This window comes from Nycticebus coucang, chromosome 5 (assembly GCF_027406575.1).
Source record: "Nycticebus coucang isolate mNycCou1 chromosome 5, mNycCou1.pri, whole genome shotgun sequence".
NCBI lineage: Eukaryota > Metazoa > Chordata > Mammalia > Primates > Lorisidae > Nycticebus > Nycticebus coucang.
Window position 1 is genome coordinate 60702874 of NC_069784.1, and position 11438 is coordinate 60714311.

Here is an 11438-nt window from a genome sequence, read left to right on the forward strand (position 1 = left end):
ATCCACTTACCTGCTTCTCCCACAAAAATTATTTATCCCTATTATCAGGCTGTCATGGATATCATCATTATGGGAAGAGAAAATAGTAAAAAATACTTTGGTAAAGAACCAGATATCATTATACAGCCTTATTCTCAGGCACAGATTAATTGGTTATTTCAAACTACAGAACATGGGCCTGTTGCTTGTGCTTCTTATTCAGGTAAACTTGACAATCATTATCCACCCAATAAATTATTACAATTTATTAGTACACATGACTTTGTATTTCCCACAAGAACCTCCAATTCCCCATTGTCCAATGCCTTATTAGTTTTCACAGATGGCTCCTCTTCTGGTCATGCAGCTTACACCTTTAATACAGAGATTGTACAATTTCAGGTAAAATCAAATTCTGCACAAATTGTAGAACTTCAAGCAGTTATCGCAGTTTTCTCCGCATTCCCCAATCGAGCTTTGAATATTTATACTGATAGTGCTTATTTAGCTCATTCAGTTCCCTTATTAGAGACAGCAGCACAAATCAAACATGTATCAGATACTGCTACCTTTTTCTTGCATCTACAAAATCTTATACACCAAAGGACCCTCCCCTTTTTCATTGGACACCTTAGAGCTCATTCCAATTTACCTGGCCCCCTAACTGATGGTAACCGCAGAGCAGACAAAGCCACTCAGTCTATACTGCCCAAACCACCACAAAGCCTGATCGGATCGCATTAGCCTCTGCTGCTCACCAATTACATCATCTAAACGCTCACACCCTTAGACTCATGTTTCAAATTACCCGGGAACTAGCCCGCCACATCGTAAAGCAATGCCCTTCTTGTGTAATTCTACTCCCTACTCCCCATCTATGAGTAAATCCTCGAGGTGTCATACCCAATGCCATCTGGCAAATGGATGTTACTCACCTACCTGAATTTGGAAAACTCAAGTATGTTCATGTAACCATAGATACCTTCAGTGGATTTATTTATGCCACTGGCCGGTCAGGGGAGGCTGGCAAACATGTCATTGCCCATGTACTAGCCACCATGGCTGTACTAGGCACCCCTAAACAAATTAAAACTGATAATGGTCCAGGATACACAGGACATGCATTTAACGCCTTCTGTAAACACCTCGGTATCAAACACATCACTGGTATACCATTTAACCCACAAGGGCAGGGCATAATAGAACGTGCCCACTTATCTCTTAAAAACACTTTAGAAAAAATAAAGAAGGGGGAATGGTACCCTGTTAAGGGTTCCCCAAGAAATCTCTTATCCCATTCATTACTCATTTTAAATTTTTTTACACTGGACCAAGATGGCCAGTCTGCAGCAGACCGCTTCTGGCACCCAGATACTAAACGGAATTTTGCCACTGCCCTATGGAAAGATCCATTGGATAATAAATGGCACGGGCCCGATCCGGTTTTAATTTGGGGTAGAGGTGCCATATGCATATATTCACAGAAGATGGAAGCAGCACGATGGTTACCTGAACGACTGGTCAAACAAGTAGATAACATCATCACCTCTAAATCCAGGGAGCAAGAGACCCCCTGAGAAGGCTTTCTTTCCTTTTCTTTGCAGGTAACTATGAGCACCTGGATGTGGCTACTGCTGGGGATCTCTCTCCTGATACGAAAAAATGAAGGTGGTTTCGGTAATCCCCATGAGGCTCGGGCACTCTTACAAAAATTAACTGGTACTCCTTGCGAGTGCCGTGGCGGCACCTGGAATGGTGAGACAACCCCTCTCCTAAATGTAGATTGTGGTGATAAAACAGCATACTTAGTAATGAGACAAAATGTTCATAGAGCACAGGCATGGGTCTGTAGCCAAAAGGCTAAAATTATCCCCACCTTTAATAACAAGCCTGGACCATGCCCTTGTATAGAATTTCATATATCTGTACATAATACCTGTTATGAGCAGGTTCAACTATGTACTGGTACAGATAATAATACTTATTTGACAGCAATCTTGACCAGACATTTTTCGGGGACATTTGGAGATGAGTGGGACACAGTCCCTCAGGTCCAGGGGACCTCAAATAAATATGCCCAATCTGGCTGTCCCGATACAGTAGGAAAAACAGTTTGCTGGAATAAGACTCCACCTGTACATGTCTCTGATGGAGGTGGACCCCAAGATCAGATAAGGCAGAATATAGTCCAAAAGCAACTGGAAAACATTATAAACCACATGTCTCCTAAATTTAACTACCATCCAACAGCTTTACCCAAAAATAAGGATGCGAATCTAGACCCCCAAACCCTGAAAATGCTAGACATCACACATAGGTTACTTAATCAATCCAACCCTTCTTTGGCTCAAAATTGCTGGTTATGCCTTCATTTAGGACTATCTATGCCTATTGCTATCAATGTTAATTCCATTGAATTATCATCTAATAACTGCATGCCCATCATGCCTTTACCAGTACAACCTGACTTTTCTGAAGCACCCTGTATTGTCTCTCCTTATAGAGACGACAGTTATGCTATTGATATTGGCATACTCTCTTTGACCAATTGCACTGACATCATCAATATTACTTATTCCCCATGTGCTCCCAATGATATGGTATTTGTTTGTGGCAATAACTCGGCATATACCATTCTGCCTACTAATTGAACAGGATTATGTACTATCACCCTTTTACTACTCGATATAGATATAGTCAATGGAAATGAATCTTTACCTATACCATCCTTTGATTATATATCTGGCCGTTCTAGAAGGGCTGTCCAATTTCTTCCTCTCTTGGCCACTCTGGGAATCACTGCTGGCATGGCCACTGGTACCACCGGTATGGGCATTGCTGTACATAAATATACTGAACTATCTCAACTTATGGCAGAAGATATACAAGTCCCATCAGGCACAGTTAAAGATCTTCAAGATCAATTAGATTCCTTAGCTGCTGAAGTAGTACTACTACAGAATAGAAGAGGTTTAGATCTTCTAACGGCTAACCAAGGAGGCATCTGCTTAGCATTACAGGAAAAATGCTGCTTTTATGCAAATAAATCAGGAATTGTTCGAGACAAAATAAAGAAATTACAAGATAATCTAGAGGAAAGAAAAAGAAAAATTATGGACAACCCATTTTGGAGCGGGCTAGATGGCTTTCTGCCTTATCTCCTTCCATTTTTAGGGCCCCTCCTTGGCTTACTAATATTACTGTCACTAGGACCTTTTCTTTTTAATAAAGTCATGGCCTTTATAAAACAACAAATTGATGCTATTAAAATGCAGCCCCTCCAGGTTCATTATCACAGACTTGCTATGGAAGATGAACACATAACCATAACTACTTAGGGGACTGGCTAGTCAAGGACGGGTAACGAGGAACCTCATCTCAGACTTTGCTTATCCTACCAACCTAAGACAGGAGCCCGGTCAGATAGCTACCGTGTATCCCATGACGGGTAAGGAGGATCAGCTGAGATGGTAAGGCGGTCCCAACCTAAGACAGACACAGTCACCCCGCCCTCTCGGTTGAGAGCTGGCAAAACTTTAAAAGTAAAATGTACATTTAAAAATATTACTAAAAAGGGGGACCTGTGGAAGGCTGACACCACAGCATCTATTTTGTAGGCCAAGTGCTATTTCCGGTACTAACAGACTTAAGTTTCTATTTCCCTGCAAATGCTAGGCCTAAGTTTCTATTTCCTTGCAAATGCCAGGCCTCTTCTCGTAAATCACGTGAGTGAAACTTGGAAGCTTGTCATTTGGAACTTATCTCCACCAAGGCCAGGTTGCTTGGATACCTGGTGACGTAAACCTCCTCCTTCACCTACCCTTATATACCCTGGAAGAACTTTGCAATAAACGAGACTTGATCAGACTCCTGTCTTGTCTCCATTCTTCGCACCCCTTGCCCCTTTTTCATTCTCACCCCCTCCTCCAGGTATCCCTGTCGACTGACCCACGGGCCGGGTCATTTTGTGATGAAAAATTTGTTTTCCCATCAAAGTCAGAGTATTTCCCAAAAGTTTAAACCATTGCTGGCATCTTGAAATAGATGAAGCTTTGTCAGTATTTCATCCAGTCCAAAAGGGTATGCTAGAGCGCTCTAACCATTGAACTCAATTTTACTTTATTTTTTTTGAGACAGAGTCTGACAGGGATATCACCCTTGGTAGAGTGCCAAGGCATCACAGCTCACAGCAACCTCAAACTCTTGGTCTTAACTGACTCTCTTGACTCATCCCCCGAGTAGCTGGGACTACAGATGCCTGACACAATGCCAAGCTTTCTTGGTTGCAGTTGTCATTGTTGTTTAGCAGGCCTGAGCCTGGCTCCAACCCACCACCTTCTGTTATTTGGCTGTCCCCCTACTCACTGACCAGTGGGTGCCAAGCCTGAACTCAATTTTAAATAAGCTAGAAGCAATATGCAATTTGACCACTGGATGGCAGGACATATTCAACATGAGTATAACATGAAGCTGGCTCAGAAAACCCCTGAGTGTTCATAAGAGTCACGTTTCTAAGTAGAAGGACTCCACCAGGTTCGGTGGAACGAGTTCTTCAGGTATGAATCTTCACAAGTTGATCTTTATTCTTGATAATGACTTTAGCAAATATAATTGTGATCATATGGATTGTTTTCATAGTGGTATGTCTGTTCTTGTTACCACATCTTCCCACACTTAAGAACTCTGTTAAGGAAAGCCATTTTAACCAGGAAAGAAAATCTGAGACTTTTGATGGAAATACAGGGCAAATACAGAGATTCCAAAATGTACTTTAGAGTTAGTCACTAGGAATCGTCATCAAGTTTCCTGAGCATGGGCCATTTTGAACACAAAGAACTGATCTAAATTTCATTTAAAGAAATTATTCACAGGCCTTTAAAATAACGAATTTAATGCTAAGTGCACTGAACTCCTACCAATGGTGAAGTGTGTGTATTTCAAAATTACTTTCCTCTTTTGAGAAGATGAGAGATGAGAGAATGGACTAAAAGAAATGTAGAGAAGAGGATAGCAGGTCTGCACCTGTAGGGGTGAAAATTTGAGTCAATTTTCTCATTTTTCTTCATGTAAAATATTGGGAAATATTCAAACAATACAACAGGCATCCCTATTATGAAACAATGGGACTTACTTCTCTTTTAAGGAATCATGTAGTACCTACAGGAAAGGATACTAGAACAGGCTTATTATGGCCAAGTGTGGTGACTCACACCTGTAGTAATATCATTTTGGAAAGCTCAGGCAGGGAGGATGATTCGAGCTTAGGAGTTAGAGGCCAACCTGGGCAGCACTAGACAAAGATCCTGTCTCTACAAAAATAAGAAAAAGAAAGAAAGAAAGAAAGAAAGAAAGAAAGAAAGAAAGAAAGAAAGAAAGAAAGAAAGAAAGAAAGAAAGAAAGAAAGAAAGAAAGAAAGAAAGAAAGAAAGAAAGAAAGAAAGAAAGAAAATGTTATCTAGACGTGGTGGGATGTGTGTAGTTTTAGAGACTTGGGAAGTTAGGGAGGAGGATCCTTTGAGCCCAGGTGTTCCAGGATGCAATGAGATGTGATTGTGTCACTGAACTCCGGGCTGGGTGATAGAGAAGACCTTGCTTCTGAAACAATAATAACAAATAAGTTTTTTGTTCCCACCATGCTCCGGGGCTGGTGGGTTCAAGAGTCTCACTTTGTTGCCGTCAGTAGAATGTCATGGTGTTCATAGCTCACAACAAACTCAACCTCGTGGGCTCAAGTGATTCTCTTGCCTGTGCTTCCCAAGTAGCAGGGACTAAAGGCACCCACCACAACACCTAGATATTTTTATAAATGAGATGTCACTCTGGCTCAGGCTGGTCTTGAACCTGTGAGCTCAGGCTATCCACCCACTATGGCCTCCCAAGTGAACAAGTAAATAGAATAAAAGTAAAAAGTAAAAGTAGAAAGGATTTATTTTAGGTTTGGGGTTTGTATTAAATTGTTTTAGAGAAGATATGAGTAATTAGTATTTTGCTTTGAAGTAGATGCTGTGAGGGATTGAGGATAATTCTAGGACTGGGAATCTTAAGAAGTCTATCTGGTAGGAGGCAAGAATTCAGAGTGTGGCTAGAGCTGTAACTGGTTAAAAAATCAACATGCAGTAGTCATTCATATTATTTAGGATAGGGGAATGTTTTTCATGTCTATACCTTACCCAAAGTTTATGTTTAGTCTATGTTAAGGAGAGCACATGTAGGAGAATAAGATAGAGTCAGTCAGGCTAGGGCCAACATGACACAGCTGGCCTGGTCAGTTTTGGTTCTACATGACCTTAACGTCTTCTTTTCCATCCTTGTTGTTTTGTAAATTCAGGTTAAAGCTAAAAGTATATGTTAAGTAATTTGGGGCTTTTGATTTAGGAGATTAATTTTTGAATTAGAAATGTTGTTTTGCGGGCGGCGCCTGTGGCTCAAGGAGTAGGGCGCAGGTCCGATATGCCAGGGGTGGCGGGTTCAAACCTAGCCTGGCCAAAAACCAAAAAAAAAAAAAAAAAATCAGAAATGTTGTTTTGGGTCATAGGTTATGTCAGTTATTGTATATTATGAGTCATGATTATCTTTGTTTAAAATAAGGGACTGGCTGGGCTCCCATAGCTAACTGGTTAGGGTGCCATCCACATTCTCCGGGGCTGGTGGGTTCAAACCAGGCCCTGCTAAACAAACAACAAAAATAGCCAGATGTCGTGGTGAGTGCCTGTAGTCCCAGCTACTTAGAAGGCTGAGGCAATAGAATCTTTTGAGCTCAAGAGTTTGATGATTCTGTGAGCTATGAGACCATGGCACTCTACCTAAGGTGACAAAGTGAGACTCTGTCCCAATAAAAATAAATAAATAAATACTAAAATGAAATAATATAAAATAAGTGATACTTACTGTTTAAAATGAGGGTTAACATGGTTTTTGCTTTGAACTTTTATATAGAAAACTGTAGTTTTAGAAACAGAAGGCCAGAACAGTCTTGAAGAGGCTACTTTCACTCTTCTCCAGAATTTCTGGCTTTCTCATAGTAAAACTCATTGGACCTAATCCCTGTCTCTGTACTTGGCTGACAGTGACAGGCAGATGGACCCTCTTCATCTGCCATTAAAGTAGGATTATAGTGTGGTTTTGGTTTTGCCTGTGTCCATCACAGCCTTGTCTGGTGTTGCTGCTCTGTGAGGTTGTTTATGTTCAACAGCAGATCACCATGGCCCAACTCTGAATGCCAGGACAGCTCCTCACAACACCAAGATCTGGCTGACAGAACCAGGCTAGCTCTTGGATGTCAGGGAATTCCTGACATCCCCTCTTCCTAGCTCTTCTTCCGGCCAAAGCCAGATGAAGTCAGCCTGAAGAACATTCAACCATAATATCCAGGTTTTCACCATAGCCAAGATTTTGCTTTAGAAACTACTTGAAGACAATATATTCTAAATTCGGAGTTTCATTAGTTTCTCTTGCTCCTTTTGCTACAGGGTAAATTATTGAAATCCTGTGATTTGACAATGGTTGTAGAAAGGCATTAAAGACGAATGGGGTCCAGGACATGCCAACCAAAAATATGACTGTAAGAGGCTAGATTATGCCACCCCAAATTATGCCTATGTTTGGCATAAAGATTATTTTGAGCTAATTATTTTGAAGAAAAATAGGCCCAAGAGAAACTCTGAAAATATTTATATCTGTCAAAGAAATCTCCATTTGTTAAGGGTTTGTCTGGCTCTGCGTCAAGATGAGAAAACAACTCTAAATTACTGGAGACACTTATCAATAGAGAAGGCCAGTATTTAAATCTGTATAACAAACTTATTGTATTTCTTAACTTTATCTGCATTTGTTTTTTAGTTTGTAGGTGCTGTGAAGAGTGTTTGCTGTAGCATAAATTACCCCTTGGCAAGTTAAGAGGCAATCAAGGACTATGTAATTGCCCACAACAATTCTTGCTAATGACTTCAGAGTACTTTGTTTGCCTTTCAGAGTTGATGTTGTGCTCCTTAATTTTTGTGAGGGTCTGAGTTAAGTTTTGGTCCCTGTTTGCTCTTAATGAGGGAATTGCAATTTACATAGTGTGCATAAAAAGGGAGTCAGTTATGCCTTCTGGGAGTTTGTTTTTTAAAGAAGCTTGTGTGTACTGCATTTTGGAGGTTTCTGGGTAGGATTTTTTTTCCCCAGGGAAATATGAACATAATCCACTAGAGGGATAATACTTTTAAATATCTGAAAGGGTCTCAAATTTACCCTGAATATACAAGATAATTTAGTTTGTGGCAGACCAGTGTAAGTGAGAACTCACGTAGTGAGAATGAGATGGAGTCCGTCAGGCTAAGCCTGACATGAAATAGCTGGTCTGATTGGTTTAGGTCCTATGTGACCAGAGTAGTGTAGGGTTATTGATTTAGGAGATGAACTTTTCAATTGGAATGTTGTTGTATAAGTCAGTCATGGATTATGTCAATTATTATTTATTATGGGTCATGGATTATGGTAATAGCTGTTGTTGAAGATGAATGTTATTTACTGTTATTTAAGATAAAGATGAGTAAGGCTCTTGCTTTTAACTTTATGTATGAAACTGTGGTTTTAGAAATTGAAGAACAGGATAGTCTTGGATGCCTACTCTGTCTGTTCTCCAGAATTGCTGCTGTTCTGATGATAAAGCTTGTTAAACCTATCCCTGTCTCTACATATTGGCTGACAGTGACAGGCAGCTGGACTCTCTTCATCTGGTTACATAAAGTGTCTGCCCCCTCTCTCTATGGACTAATGAGATTTGATAAGAACTCCCCATTGGCAAAATTCTTCAAAGCCAAATCACCACAGTCACAGTAGTAACACATGGACTGATAGACATAAAAGGTGTAGAGCTCTGGGTTGAGCTGGCAATTTATGTCAGTTGTAGTACCACTACCAAGAGGTAGTACTCTAGTAGGGTGTAGAACGTATTGGTGTTGTCAGAATTTCTTCTCTTGAGAAAGGGTATAGAGAGAAATTCCTCTCCTCAGCTACTGGCATTACAACTGTGTCTCCCTTGCAGGTGCACCAAAACTACCACCAGGACTCAGAGGCTGCCATCAATTGCCAGCTCGACCTGGAGCTCTACACCTCTTATGTCTACCTGTCCACGTCTTACTACTTTGACTGTGATGATATGGCTTTGAAGAATTTTGTCCACTGAGGAGTTTTTCTCCAATCTCATGAGGAGAAGGCAGTACCAGTGACAGGCAGCTGGTACTCTCTTCATCTCGTTACATATGCATCAACCCAAAATCCATGGATGGTGGTAGTAACAATACCAAGTGGTAGTACCCGGGTAGGATGTAGAATGTGTTGGTATGGTCATAATCTCTCTCTATGCCAAGTCTCTGGTCTTAGGGTTTGAAGAATGAAACCACGTAATGTTTCTTCACCAACAGTCACCATGGTGTCCGGCTTCAACAGTGTTTGGACAGAACCTGGTGCTCATCCCCCACCCTGGCTGGCCACTCACAACCAGCCCTCCAACACCTCTTTACTGTGCCCTATGACTTCCCCAAGCCCCCCTGGGACCACCACTCAAACTATTGCAGATGCCACCACCTCTTCTCAGCAACCAGCAAGACAACCATGTCCCCCTTGCTGGTGCACCAGAACTACCACCAGGACTCAGAGGCTGCCATCAATTGCCAGCTCATCCTGGAGCTCTTTCCTCTTATGTCTGCCTATCCATGTCTTAACTACTTTGACCGTGATGATGTGGCTATAAAGAATTTTGTCAAATACCTTCTTCTCCAATCTCATGAGGAGAGGGAACATGCTGAGAAACTAAGAAACCTTGCAATCAGACTGTGATGACTGGGAGAGTGGGCTGAATGTGATGGAGTGTGCATTACACTAGGGAAAATGGTGTAAATCAGTCACTACTGGAACTGCAGAAACTGGCCAATGACAAAAATGGCCCCCACAGTGTGACTTCATTGAGACACATTACCTGAAATCCATTAAAGAACTGAGTGACCACATAAACCACCTGTGTAGGGTGGGAGCCTCAGATCTTGGATATCTGAGTATCTATTTGACCAGCACACCCTGGCAGAGAGTGATAATGAGAGCTAAGCCTTAGGTATACTTCCCCATAGCCATGGGGTGATTTCCATGGTCATCAAGGCACTGCATGCTTCTTGGGGTTTCCTTGACCTTTTCCCTAAGTTGTATCAAAACATCCACTAACATTCTTTCATTTGTACCATTCCTTCAAATACAGAAATGTGGACCCCCCCACCCAAAAAAAGAATGGAACCACAGTCCAAGCAGATAAGCAACAGGATAGAGTTTATTGACAGGGAAAGACTGATAGAATGATAAGCAAAAGGGGGAACAGGACCTCTGTCAGCAGAGGGGGAGAAGCAAAGTGGGAAGCCCCAAAAGTCTTCAGTCTAGGGGGTTTAAATCCTATCCTCCAGGCAGGGGAAGTTTGGGGAAGTTTACCACAATTGGCCAGAGGTCTGCCAGCAGAAAATAATCCCAAACTTAGCATAGGATTTCGGGTCCTGCAGTTTTGCCTCAGGCAAGTAATTAGGGTATGTGGTCCCTACTTCAGAAGGAACCTCCTAGAAAGTGGCCTGTTTGTGCCTAGAAATGGGAGTCTGTGCTGAGACTCATTTCTGAGCTCACCCAGGCTTAAAAAACGGGGGACCCCTATCCAGCCCTGAGCAGAAGAGCCCTGTATAATTGGGAGTATAAGTGTCATTAATTACAGGAGGGGTAAGCTGGGTTTTGTGTCCCTAGAGGTAGACACATTTTTTAGTAGAGTTGAATAGTCAATAAAACAAGATGACATGTTTCTGAAGAGAATAAACTGACTATATATTAAATAAACTGACTCAATATTAAATGTCTACTTCTGACTGGCTAGGTCTTACTAATACCATAATACCCTTAGCAGAAGCATTCTGATAATGTGAGGTCAAATTCCATTTTCAAAAGGCTGAAGGTTGAGATTTAAAAATATGAGGGGAGTTTAAGTGCAGGAAGGGATACTCTCTGCATTGAGAAGTGTTTAAAGGAATTGCTGGTTGGTGCCTGTAGCACAATGGTATGGCATGGGCCACATACACTGAGGCTGGTGGATTCAAACCCAGCCTGGGCCAGCTAAGCAACAATGACAACAATGACAGAAAAAGGGAAACAGGGAAAGACTGATAGAAAGGGCACTGTGGCGGACACCTGTAATCCCAGCTACTTGGGAGGCTGAGGAAAGAGAATCACTTAAGCCTGACAGTTTGAGGCTGCTGTGATCTGTGATGGAATGTCACTAGTTAGGGAGATATTGTGAGACTCTATCTAAAAAATAAAAAAGGAAGAAAAACAATAAAGAAATTTCTATTAAATTATTATCATCAGGTCTTTGTAGATGTTAGATCCAGCAGTCAGTTAAAGTCAGAGCAGTATATAGGACCTGTGAAAAACTTAAAGGTACATTTTGTTTTT

At 41.4% G+C, this 11438-nt stretch overlaps 1 pseudogene; it reads left to right on the forward strand.

Annotated features, from left to right (window-relative positions):
* Positions 1-8446: 8446 nt before the first annotated feature.
* Positions 8447-10064, forward strand: LOC128585511 (ferritin heavy chain-like; annotated as a pseudogene).
* The last annotated feature ends 1374 nt before the right edge of the window (positions 10065-11438 follow it).